At 39.7% G+C, this 14,160-nt stretch overlaps 1 long non-coding RNA gene across 1 annotated transcript; it reads right to left on the minus strand.

The window, feature by feature from the left end:
* Window positions 1–2,733: 2,733 nt before the first annotated feature.
* Window positions 2,734–10,541, minus strand: LOC109263890 (uncharacterized). Its single transcript, XR_002078444.2, has 3 exons — window positions 10,281–10,541; window positions 8,743–8,842; window positions 2,734–2,796 (listed from the first exon to the last, which is right to left on the minus strand). It is a non-coding gene; the product is annotated as an uncharacterized LOC109263890 (long non-coding RNA).
* Between the last annotated feature and the right edge of the window lie 3,619 nt (window positions 10,542–14,160).

Here is a 14,160-nt window from a genome sequence, read left to right on the forward strand (position 1 = left end):
AGTTATATGAGCAAATAAAACGTATGCTTAAAATATTTTCATGCTTTCCCATATAGCTAAAACATGAAATAAATGAAATCAGATTAACTGGCCGTGGGAGAATTGCTTCCACAAAGACTCCATGCCACCATAAGTTTCACTGAGGTATGAGATCTGCTCCAGTTCTGATGGGCGGTCAGCGGCCCTCAGTGCTCCCTCTTTTGGCTCACCCTAAGTGTCTGTACATCTATGACTTTGCTCTAGCAGCCCCGGATTATGTGGGACTGCACCTCATGGGTTATACAGTATTTCTCTTGTAGGCTTTTACCCTTGTGTCTTTCCAGTTCATTCCTGCTCTTGACCAATGATAGATCAATATTTCTATCGCAGACGTACCCGACATTGAATCTTAGGAATTCAGAACAGAATGATCTTGTAGTTTATCTTGTCAAATCCTTGTTTTCAAAGGTGTGGGGAAGGAGGCTGGGAGAATGAAGGGATCTTCCAGGTACAGATGACACCTCAGTCCCATAATTCAGACCTTGTCTGTCTTGTGACCCACTTCCAGCATTAGTGAGTTCAGGCTTAATGCTGCCTCTCTGTTTACTCATTGTCTTTTTTTTTTTTCTAATTTTTTTTTTAACATTTATTTATTTTTGAGAGACAGAGTGAGACAAAGTGAGACTGGGGGAGGGGCAGAGAGAGAGGGAGACACAGGATTGGAAACAGGCTCCAGGCTCTGAGCTGTCAGCACAGAGCCTGACGCGGGGCTCGAACCCACAGACCATGAGATCATGACCTGAGCCAAAGTCGGACGCTCAACCTACTGAGCCACCCAGGCGCCCCACATTTGTCCTTTTTAAGTATAGCCATCTTTCTCAGTCCACAAAGTAGTGATGCTTTTTAGCAAAGAAACAGTAGATATTTCTATGGGACCTGACTCACTTCTCAGAAACGCTTCCTCAGACTCTGTGTCTCGCAAAGAAACAACACGCTTAAAGCTTTAGATGTTCAAACATCTTTCTTCCTAGTCCCTTCTCTCTGCTACATTTCCACCCATCTCCCCATTTATTTCAACTTTTCTTGGTTACTTTGATATTCTGATGATTGATTATGGATTCTGGTCTCATTACAGTTTCTGCTAGATCTTAATTAGCCTTTCTCTGATCTCTCCTGGTCTCACTGTGATGTAAATTAAGGTTGACTTTGGGGGGGGGGGTTCCCAGTCCAATATGTAAAGAGCTTAGAAGTCATCAATCCCATTCTCACAGCTGAAAATCAACAACTATCTAACAGAAAACAGTTTGTTCAGATTAATAATAGCAATAATGTATTGGGCGATGATAGTTTATGAATAAGAGAAAGGAAAGCAAAGTTATAAGGGATGCGAGGGAAAACTTGGGAATTCTCTGTTATAATGTACCTGGATTATCTGTGACGTGGTGTAGAAGCAGGCCTGGATTAAGATGCAAATGTATATTATAAATTCTAGGGAGAGCAGTGAAATATTTTTAAAAAGAAGTATAATTGATGTCTTAAGGGGAAAGAAATGAAATTGTATAAAATGGCAATTAAAAGCAGGAAGTCAGAAAAAGAAAAGACGACAAAAGAAAAAAAAAACCCAAAGACCAAGGGCAACAAATATGACATATTTACAAATATGGTAGATATAAACCCAGCTATGTCAATAATCACTTTATTTTTAATTTTTAAATTATATATATATATTTTTTAAGTAGGCTCCATGCCCAGTGTGGGGCTTGAAATCATGATCTTGAAATCAAGAGTCACGTGCTTTACCAACTGAGCCAGCCAGGCACTCCCATAAATACTCACTTTAAAATGTGAACGGTCTAGATATACCAATTAAAAAAGAGACTGTCAGAGTGGATAAAAGAGACAAGACCCATCCATATGTTGTCTACAAGAAATGTACTTTAAATGCAAAGACACATGTAGATTAAAAGTAAAGAGATGTTGAAAGATATACCATGCTAACATTAATCAAAAGAAAGCTGAGTAGCTCTATTTGTTTCAGATAAATTCATCCTTAACGTAAGTAATCTAGTCCTGTGGAGAGCCAAGTGTTCTTTAGATGCCCCTGCTTTATTCTCATATAATTCATATTAAGAGAAAATCCCGCGTTTTTCAGCATTCGGCACAAACTTCACCCACATTTGACTCTGTGCCCACCATAATTCAGTGATAACGGCGTTCCTGTTGAGTGTTGGATCTGATTTGATGTCACCCAGGATAGAACAATGTTGCTTAAGACTTTGTCGTGAAAAGAAGCCTATTTGCAAATTTGTCTTCTAACCCTTGCATTTCTGTTTATTTTTGTAAAGGAAGAGTAAAGAGATTGTACCATACTTTCCTATTTTGCTTTAGCACATCTGTCGGTCTTATGCCTTCTTTGAATTGGAGTGACTTTTTCTTTTTTTTTAAATGTAACTTATTGTCAAGTTAGCTAACATACAGTGTATATAGTGTGCTCTTGGCTTCAGGAGTAGATTCCCGTGGTTCATCGCTTACATACAACACCCAGTGCTCATCCCAACAAGTGCCCTCCTCCATGCCCATCCCCCATTTTCCCCTCTGCTATGCACCCCCCATCCACCCTCAGTTTGTTCTCTCTATTTAAGAGTCTCTTAGGGTTGGCCTCCCTCTCTGTTTGAAACTATTTTTTCCCCCTTCCCTTCTCCCATGGTCCTCTGTTAAGTTTCTCAAATTGAGTTGGAGTGACTTTTATAAATTTGGAAGTCTTCATCAAAATTATCTTCCACCCTACTTTGAAAGAATACGGCTTATTTCTCTTCCCTGAAAAAGGAAAAGAACTATTGTTACTTCCTGTAGAGGTTTTAGGGGGAAACCATTTGGAGGTTTTTAGATGAGATTCGCTATATGCCTGAGAATGTTATCTAAATTTTCATTGGAAAAAGACCTATGTTAGGCTGTTCTCATGGAAGATGAAAACTCTTTTAAATGCTGCCTGTTAATTTCATCATACTCTTAGATTCTAAGATTCGACTAGCTTGGGGTACTTACCTACTCTGGAGGGGAACAAGCCCATTCCAAAGCAGGATATAGCCATTTCCATTAGTGGTCAAGGGCAGTTTCTCTCCACACTGGCTTTGCAATATGAACTTCCCTTTTACACAAGCTTCATTCAAGCGATATGATTTAGAGTGGTTGAGGATGAACATTTGTTAGGAACAAAGTAAAGGAAGAAAGAAAGGCCCTGCCTTCTCAGTGATCTTCCTGATGTTTCTGTTTTCAATTTTCCTTCATGCTATATAGCCTTGGTGCGTGTCAGGACAAGGTTGGTGTTAACCCAGGTTCCCCCCACCCTTTTCTTTTTCCGACTGGCTCTGTTGGGTAGCAAATATCTGACTTGCACTATTCTCCAGGTTGTAACAGGTTGGTCTACATTGTGTACTACATGTCGTGGGGTGTACTCCAATTACAGAGAACATCCTAAACAGGTCTCCATTTTGATAAAAGCATAAAATGCCTTTTCCCTAATGGGGCTAAGAATCTTAAGCCAAAGGAGGTATTCTGTGAAATGGTCTGAAAGGAGGGCAAGGAGTACCTTCCCCATTTTTTTTTTTTTCCTGTAGCAACTCTAGGCAAATTCCTCAGAAATCAGATTGGCAAGGGCAAAGAAGGGGTGGGCTGGAACTCTGGAATTTGGGCTTGCTGAATGCATGCCATTCCCTTGCCACGTAGCCCAAATCGGTGCCAACTGCAGAAAATAAAGATCTAAGTCAGAAGTGCAGTGCAGGCACAAGGCAATCATCAGCTCAATTAAACCGGTTATTCCACAAATAACCTAGAAACAGCAGGATTGCCAAACAATCTCCAGCCCCTGAAACATTTGCAAATGAGCCTGACAACTGAGATGTTCTTTCTTTGTAGCCATATACTGTCACATTTTAATGATGGATTATAGACATGGGCTCTTGGCCGCAGACTGTAGCATACATGATTCTACACTTATTTTCTTTTAATCAGAAGATACAAAGGCTTATACATCTATGGCACTGTGCCCAAGAAAGAGTTAGATAAAGCTCTAGAAAGAAGAATGTGGGAGAATGGGAATATATATATATGTGTATATATATATATATATATATGTTTATATATATATATTTATATATACACATATATATATTTATATATATTTATATATTTATATATTGGAATATATATATATTTATATATTTATATATACACCCCTCCACACACACGCGCGCGCACACACACACACACACATACATACACACTTTCCCTTCTTTTTGGATGTGGGGCAGATATGCTTTTATTGTCCAAAGATACATTTTGTTTTCTTTTGTTTTATCAACATGTTGGGGATGTTGATAACAAAATATAAAACTGGCTGGTATAGCATATGTATCTAATTCTATAACATATACTAATTTATATCAGTGTCATTTAAAAATTACAAATTAACCATATATTTTCATAGACTAGTAATATAATCTCTTGATGTCATAAATATGAGAGTAACATGTTATTTCCACAGTCATGATGTCAGGAAGATATTATTTAAGTATTTAATGGGATCAGAGGCTTAGTGCACAGGAAATATATTTTTTTTCTATATGTTTCCCGTGTCTGTTTTACTTAGTTTAATCATTTTAATTGCAATTTCTTTTTGTTTTAGGACAGGACCATAACTCTTGGATGCTATTACTTCTTTTTCTTTTTGGCAAGTTGAAGAATACCAGGTAACTGTAAGAATGAAGAAACTGTAACTTCTGTATTCATCTGCATTCTCCCTCTCTTGGTCTGTATCTGTCTCCTTTGGTTGCTTTCCCCCTTGTCCTCTTTATATTCTGGATCACTAAGCCTTTATTCACTTCACTTGTCTGTGAGTATAAAAAGAAGAAAAAATCTAGGTCTCTTTCTATTAAGACAGATGACTTTATAATACATTTTAAACACCCTGAAAATACACAGACATTTTCTTTAGGTGTTTTGTTGTCGTACCTTGGATTGGAGTGTTAAATGATATGTGGAACCTGATTTCTCAAGAAGAATTTATTCTAAAACAGCAGTGTAATAAGTTTAAAATACAGAGAAAAAAAATCCAATATGTGGATTGGAAAAAAAAATCCATAGCTCTGGTTTAGGTCCCATATGTGTGGATGTGTGACATCCATCAGTGGGATAAACAGCACCTGGTGGCTGATTTACAGAGTGGTATTCCTCCAAAAAGGCAGCCATTCACCCCCTGACAACTGAATGAGTGATGGCAGCTGTACTCCAGAAGGCTCTATTTGGGAAAGCAAAATTTAGGATAGGGTGGGATCAACATAAAAAGATAAGGAGACGTAAGGATCCCATCTGTCTGGGTCTCTTGGGTTAGAGCCAGCCCCTAGAGGATACAGCATCTCCCTCTTCTTCTAGACTGAGGGATATTGAAGATTTGCACTGAGGCAATCCATACATGCCGCAGCTGCCCCTTGGTCAGTTCGTTTGGATTAGTGACTCAGGATAAAAATTGTTTCTGCTTTAAAAAACAAACAAACAAACTGATTCATCAGCCTAACACAATACCTTGGCCTTCATGTTTAACAATTAGAACTACCACAGGCAAGTTCAGGAATGGTAAGTCAGCAATGTTAAGGCTTGACTGGTGCCCTGACAGTCCCACCTTTGCCACAAAACCTCCTATTATTCTGGAAGTATTCTATGGCTGCTCTTCCTGTACCACACAAGGCCCTACTCATGAAAAGAAAGCACTAAAACCTGACTTTAATTCGGATGCACAATGAAAGAGAAAATGGGAGAGCCATTCAAAGAAGTAGATCCTGAAATTTAACTCTTGAGCTTTAACCTCAGGCTTCATGAGCTCAAATCTCAGTTCCAGCGGGAGAGGAAATGTGGAGTTACTGCTTAGTGGGTACAGAGTTTCTGTTTGAGATGGTGAAAGCATTCTGGAATACATAATGGGTGGTGATCATTACACAGTAGTATGGAGTACTTAATGCTACCAAATTGTTACTTCGAAATGGCTAAAAAGGTGAATTTTACGTTACATATATTTACCACAATAAAAAAAATGAAGGTAAGAATTCCAGTGCTACTTCTTACTGGCCATATTGGCGAGTTACCGTATCTTTAATTGTGTTCCTTCAGCTGTAGAGTATACGAGGAGGGTAATAATGATACTAGCCGCTTCACAGTGTTGTCCTCATTGAATGAGATACATGGGACAGACATACTGATTCAGAATAATCAAGATTAGCTGTTGTTGTGATGATTTACGAAGGTGAATTCTGTGGTTAATATCCCTTACGTTTGTTGTGCGGTCCTCCATTTGTAGAACTCTTCATAGAAGTCACCAATTTCAGTTTTGCCTACAAGATAGACTTTCATCTTTTTGATATCTCGTGTCAGACTTTAATTGCTCTAAAAGATGCACCCTATTGATCAGGGTATTGCAGGTTGGACAGTCCCTTGGGAAAGGGCTATCAAGCCCTTAAATGTAACAACATTTAAGACATGCATAGCCTGTGACCCTGCAGTGCCATTTTTTTTTTTTAATTTTTTTTTCAACATTTTTTATTTATTTTTGGGACAGAGAGAGACAGAGCATGAACGGGGGAGGGGCAGAGAGAGAGGGAGACACAGAATCCGAAACAGGCTCCAGGCTCCGAGCCATCAGCCCAGAGCCCGACGCGGGGCTCGAACTCACGGACCGCGAGATCGTGACCTGGCTGAAGTCGGACGCTTAACCGACTGCGCCACCCAGGCGCCCCTGCAGTGCCATTTCTATGAAAAGTAGTCACATATGTATGTACAAGTACCTGAACAGACGTCCACTGTGGTACTGATTATAAAAGCAACAAATTGGAAACTACGTCAATATCCATTCTGGTGACTTGATTAAACCCAAACAATGGAATCTTATGTAACCATAAAAAAGGATGATGCCAAATTACAGTATTTCCATGGACAGAGGTCCACTACAAATCATGCAGTGAAAAGAAAAGGCAGTCTGGGAACAGAATATACAGTTTGATCATACTCATGCATTTTATGTTTAGATGTATAATATAATTTGTGGAAGGCTTTTCCTCAAACTTAATAGTGGGTATCTCTGGATGGGATTATAAGGAGGAATTTAGTTTCTGTGTTAAACACTTCTTTGTTACTTGGGGTCTTTACAAGCATGTATTACTTTTATAATCTGCAGAAACAATAAAAATGTTTCCATTAAAAAATGAAAGAGAGATCATAAAGGGTCTCTGGCTATGGAGAAGAGCAAGCCGTTGTATTTCTCAAGGTGTTATCCTAACTTAAACTGTATATTTATGTAGCATCATCCAGATCTGAGTCCATAAAAGGGAAATGGCTGAATGACTATTGCAATGAAAGAAAGAAATAGGATTCCAGCAGTCTTAAGTATCTTTGCATCTGTCTTCTTCTGGCAGATTCAGTCAGTGTTTTGAGTATCCCTCCAGCCTACATACCAGTAACCTCCACCTTCTCTGCCTCTGCTGATTCGTCTTATCAGTGAGGCTGAAGTCAAAACTATGTTCGTAATACGCTCACGGGAAGTGCTCTGGGCAGCTGCTGTGCTCCAGACCACAGTCCCCCCAACACAAGCAGGGCTACGGAATGCCTGGATTACCAATCACAGCCAAGATCTTGCTATGGCACAGTCCTCTGCTCATCATCTAATAGGCCTACTGCTTCTCTCCACAAACACAGGACTATAGAGGGATACAACTCCCAACAAAATGATCACTGAGAGACACAGCAGAGACCTTTGCCTCTATATATACATATATACGTGTGCGCGTGTGCACACATGCACACACACACACACACACACACACACGGGTGGGCTGCTCAACAAAATGATAAAATGTTAATGCAGAGGCAGTGAAAGGAGAGATGGAGTGGATTCTGGGGTCAGAACTAGGTTTGGAACCCAGCTGCCTTATCTATTAACTGTGTGACCTTGGTCAAATTACTTAGCCTCTCTGAGCTTCAATATTCCCATCAATAAAACAGGAGTAACAACATCTTCCACCCCGAGTTGTTAGGATTAAACGAGATAAAATATATAATGGGTTTGAACCAGAGGTGGTGCACACAGATAATAGGGTTCTTTCCTTCTTCTCAGACTTTGGCATAGCATTAAATAGCTATGGCAGTCTTGAAAATAGATGTTTTTTTTTTTTTTTTTTTTTTCCCCTCCAAACAGCACAATGTCCCAGTGTACTGTTTGTACTGCATTCTCTTTAAGCGTCAAGTAAGGGCACTGTTGTGAAAGCTATAGACAGAATATTTTAAAATCAGGCTGGGGGAGGAGAATGGAGGGAGGAATACGGAGGCTTTATGTTTTCTAACTCTTTGAGTGGATCATTTTCATGGGTCAAATGAGCCTGAGAGTAACATTCCAGGTTTTAAATATTTCTAGATCATGTAAGAATGAGGAGGAACCGCTGATCAATTAGGTTTAAAAGCTACTGAAATTCTCAAGAATCATTTAAATAAGGTACTTAGGAATGCCCCTAAAGAGACGAGAGTAACCTTCCACGTCAGCAGGTACACGAGTTAAACATGTGGTTAACGATGATATAAAAAGAGGTGGTATGTGAAGTATCAGTTCATGTGAGGTGACGCTCAATATTAATTTATGGGATATCAATAATGTTTTAGTCTAAATGAACCTTCCGTATATATAAAACACTCCTAATTATTGTAAAACCGTTACTTTCCACTTACCATTGATCTTGAGGAAATGACTAAAATTTTGGAGTGTGCTGACACAGCACTGTTATTCCGGGTCATTATTCAGAGCAGGTGTCCATCTCTTTCACTTAATCTCAAGGCAGGAAAAAAAAAAAAAAAAAAGAGTAGTTTTTCATTTAATCAAGTCTCGCGAAAGAAAAAAAAAAGAATGGAACACATTAAGATAAGTGTAACTTTTATAGGGATGTTAACACTCTAATACTCTTTGGGGATAGGTGAAGCTTTTGATTTCAGCCAGGTTCAAAAGAAAACATTAACTTTTTATAAGGTGGTGGGTACAGTAATTCCCTATAGGAATAGGTCAAGCCATCAGCAACCGGTGACCTTTCAGCTGAGGTTCCCCAAGCTTGAGTCAAGTGACCAGGCTGTCCTTGTTAAACAACATTTCAGAGTTGGTGTGCACCCTCACGTCCGATGCAAGAGTGTGGCACGTTCAAGCTATACCTGCTGCAATTTTAAGAAATTATTTTAGAAAATCTAAACTGCACAAGAGTTAATATAATTACAACTGCTGCTGTAAATAGCAGGCATAGGTCAAGAGTAGAAGGGAAAATTCTGATCATTTCAACTAGAACGTCAGCTTGTAGAAAACTGCTCTGCTGCGCACAAGCTCAGGGCAGATTTGCTCATGTAACTGTACTTCTTCAAATACAAGTGGCTTATACTGAGGCCCTTAATTTGAGGACTAATTGGATTGCTTCTTCCATTTTCATCCAAAGAACTTCAGTATTACAGCTTCCATGCAATTTTATGTAACATTTACTGGGCACCTTCTAAATGCTACATAGTGCTAAGCACTTGACATAGATTATTTTATTAAAATCTCCCCAACACCTTATCAGGCATAACCGCATCTAACATTGTTTTCAGTAATTATGGCGTACCAGGCATTGCTTTAGGCACTCTACATATATTAACTCATTCAATCCTTGTAAAATCCTGGGAGGTGTCTTAGCTCCATTTTACAGATGAAGAATCTAAAGTTCAGAGAGGTTAAAAGACTGGCCACGGTCACACACTCAATAAGTGACAAAGCTGAGGCTGTTAGACCTCTTGCTGTGCTTGCCTTTGCTCTCAGCAAAGTGAGCGTGGATCTGGGGGCACGATGAATCTCATTAGTCTTTTGTCTGTAGTTGGAGCTGGCTACATAATTCTTGGACTCAGGGCTAACGAAACACGCAAGGCCCCTTGTTCAAAAGACGAGGAAGGTGCCATTAAAGATATTAAATAGAAAGATTTGCCTTGCTTTCATAGCTTAGTCTCTCAACATGTCTTGGTGTTTTTAATTTGCCATGTAATGTGTCATTCTGAGTAACACAGATTTTAAATATTCAATGGTGAGCATTCATTTTACCATTAATTTTTATATTGTGCAATGCCAGTATAAGTGTAACTATAAGTTAACTTGTGTGTGGAATCACTGAATTCACACAAGTTGTATTTCATGGCTCCTATATGCATATGTTTTGTTCGTACCAGACAAGTGGAAACACTGCACAAAATGAACTCACCTGTCTTTATTTCAGTTCTAGATGTGCACACATTCTGCCAGAACTCTGCCTTCTGTTTACTCACAAGTAAGGAAAGACTGAAAGGAAAAGGAAGTGAGGGCTACCCCATCTTCAGTGTCATTTGCAGTGTGTGTGATTGGTTGGCCAGCCCATCGATGTAACCTGAGTAGGACAGGTTTTCTTATTCCTTTGTTCTTCGGATGCCATGGTCTTTTCTCCCCTGTGTTCCAAGAAACTTCTGGTTTGAAAGGAAAGCATGGCTTCTCTCCCATCCCACTCAACCTTAGACGAAACAAGCTTACTTCGCACTCACTTCCGGTCTCACTGACCACAGAAGCAGCATCAGGAACTCTACATGCAAATGAGGTGGGAGGGAACAGCTGGCACACTGCAGAATCTCTGCATCTACCCATGCTCCGTGCCCCATCAGGCTTCCAGCACGTGCTGGTATTGGTACCAGTGATCTGGGTGTCTCTCCCACCTCGGCCATGCTCTAGACGTGCAATCCTGGGCAAGTTATTCACTGCTCTAAGACTATCTTCTCTTCACAAGACGAGAATGGTATCAGACACCTCATAGGGTTATTTTGAGGAATAACTGAAAGGATACACATAAAAGACTTAGCCTAGGGCATGGCACGTAGTAAATGCTTCGGAAATGTTAGCTAGCCATGTTGTGGTTGTTGCCGTCTTCTGGATGCATTTTGCAGTTCCACTTGTTTGAAAATCTTTATCCCTTCAAATAAGATAATGAAGAAACCTGGTGAAGATTCATCTTAGAAGAGAGAGAAACTTCTGGTGGAGCACAGCCAGGGGTTTAACCACAAACCTAGCATCCTTTCCACTACCACTGTTAACTGTTCAGTTAAGAAAAGCCTCGAATGGAAAAATAAATGGAAAAGGTCCCTCTCAATTGATACTTGTGGAAGGGATGAGGAGAAGCCTTCTCTAGGAGTATATGTGTCTTTATGGGAAGCAGCTAGAGGACTGATCTTAAGTATATGATCCCTGGGTCATAAATATATATATACACACACACACACACACACACATATACACACACACACACACACACACACACACACATATATGAATATATACATATATATATACACGCACACATATATTCATATATATATATTCATATATATATTCATATATATATTCATATATATATTCATATATATATTCATATATATATATTCATATATATATATATATATATATTCATATATATATTTAGTGTTGCGGGCAGCAGACTCTTCTGTTCCTTCCCCAGCTTTCTCCTGGGTCGCTGCCCATCTATGAATTTACTAAACCAGAGTCACTCAAAGTGGGGTCGCCAAGTACTTGCATCAGAATCACAAATGCAGAATCCTGAGCTCAGTGCCAGAGCTTTGAACTGAAATCCCTGGGGGAAGTCTGACCCAAAAAAATTGCCTAACAAGTTGCCCAAGTGCTTCTTATGTTGCTAGGTTTGATAACTTCTGTGGGAGCCTAGAAACTGGGAAGACCTTTTTCTTTTTTTAATCCCCAGTACCTGGTAGACCTGCTACCCTTTGTCGAATGTTGGAGAAATGACAGAATCCAAAGCTCAAGGCTAAAAGGATTCTTCCTCATCTGAGGACCCTTGGGATGCTTCTATTCAGGCCTAATATTCAGTAGGTAAGCACTGGTAAGGCTGTAAATATATTAAAATATGAAAATTCTTCCATAGGGGTTAGTAATTACCCACTACTCTAGGCTCTGTGCTATCCCACTGGCCCAAGGCTCCCTTGGACTGCCCTCTGGCCCACTAACTAAAGGGTTAACCCTTTGTCTAGCATGGGGTCTCATCTATTCTCACTGGCCAATAAAGGTGCCAGTCAGCCCCTCATAGGTGTAACCAGCGTGATACCTTACCAGTGGGTATCACTGCATGTGCCCCTACCCTTTCGGGGGGGGGGTGGGATTGGGAAGGAGGACCTTGGGTGGGTAGTACCCCAGGCAGTTTACTTCGACTCTGTTATCAAGATCCCCATCTCCATGTGTCCGTGAGGCCATAATGGATGGAGTCCCAGTGGGTGAGATGAGATTCCTGGAGTGAGAATTTTCCAGAAGTAGAATTTTCCTACTGGAAAATTCTCAGGTTATGGCCACCACCAGCCAAAGTACCTTCCCCTAGAGATGCTCTTCATGGCTGCTTCTGGGAACTTCAGTTTCCATGGGACTTCGGCTCTGAGGGATCCTGGAGGAGAGTAGGTGAATATGAGCCATACAGGAATTTGAGTCTACAACATGAGGGCTCTATGGGTATGATTTGACAGATGAGAGCCTCTTTCGTACAGATGGTGCATACAGAGGTTAGTGTTGGGGTTGGGAGAAATATGGAGAAACAGGTTCTCTTTTCATTTATTTGCCCAAGTTTGTTAAAATCACCAAATGCCCTACTATCACGATATCAGCCACATTACTTTCATTAATACAAAATGAGAATGAGGACAAATACTTATATAGTATTTGTCCTGTGCCAAGCACAGCTCTTAACTTATGTGAGTTCCTAGAATTATCACCTTATTACATAGATGAGGAATTGCAGACCCAGAGGTTAGTTAAAACTCAAGTAGCAAAGCCATGGTTTGAACTCAGGCAGCCTGACATTAGAGACCAAAGTCAGAGAGACTATGTCTCTTCCTTAATTTACATTCAAAAAGTTTGTGTGCATGACTTAGATGGCAACAAAGATTTGAGATATATATACATACCCTATAATACAATGGATGGAAACATTTTGAATGAAATTGCTATCAGTTCAGCAGATGCTATGTTCACCACGAACAATATTATGAACAATATTGCTGATATTATGAGAAATTCTCTACCTACTGAGACCCAATATAGCTTAATGATTAGCAAGGTATTGGGGAAGTTATTGGAAAAGCTACCTGCGTATTCCTTTGTCAATCATGGCTCAGACGGGAGCATTGTTTACCTAGTGGAAGCATGTCAAACATGCAAGACCAGCAACCATTGTTAAAGATGAACAAATGATTTGGATCGTATTAGAAATTGATGAACTACTTGCATTAAAACTCATATGTATACGTGTGTGTGTGTGTGTGTGTGTGTGTGTGTATGCTTCTGTTTAGAGAATACTGAGAATTAAATGTTTTAAATTTATACGTTGATTAACTGCTTACAGGGGTTTAAGTATTTTATCACTTCATTTTTGCTTATTCAGTTCTCCATTTTATTCCTTTGGTCAACGGGGCAAAAAGATTAGCTCTCTGACTGAGCTCTGATATGTTAAGCTTTTCAAGCTTTGGTCTCAGGTTTGTTCCTTGTTTGGCTCACACTTCTTTGCTAGAGAAGTAGGTAGACTACCTGCTTTGGGTGGAAAAGGCTATCCTCATTATTGAGTGGGAAGGTGGGCAAGAAGGCTGTTCCTCAGTAGGCTATTTCTTTCTTCTGTAAACCCAGTGAATTGAGCTGTCATATTTAAAGTTTTATTGGTGAAGATTTCAAGTTAGGACTGGAGCCCTTCTTTTGCAGTTCCTTCGGGGTTACATGTGGAAAAGAACAAATAGAAAACTCAGTGATGAACTTTGAATAAGGCTGTAAGAAACAAAGAATCGCTGGTCCCTATGGTCTCAAGGAACACTGAAGGGCAGGGAGTTGTTTAAACACTTAAAAGCAGAAAGGAAATACAGACTCTTCGATTTAGGATACCAAAACCAGCTCAGAAAGTACTATGTGACGATCTGGGCAAAGTATTACAGTTTCTAGCCAGTCCAGTCATGATTCTCTGGCAAACTGCACAGTCATGGTTATGATGCACTGGGATAAGAGGCGCTATATAAATGTTAGATGTTACATAAATGTCAGAAATGATTATTGTTTGT

This window comes from Panthera pardus, unplaced genomic scaffold (assembly GCF_024362965.1).
Source record: "Panthera pardus isolate Hobbes unplaced genomic scaffold, ASM2436296v1 HiC_scaffold_8, whole genome shotgun sequence".
Lineage (NCBI taxonomy): Eukaryota > Metazoa > Chordata > Mammalia > Carnivora > Felidae > Panthera > Panthera pardus.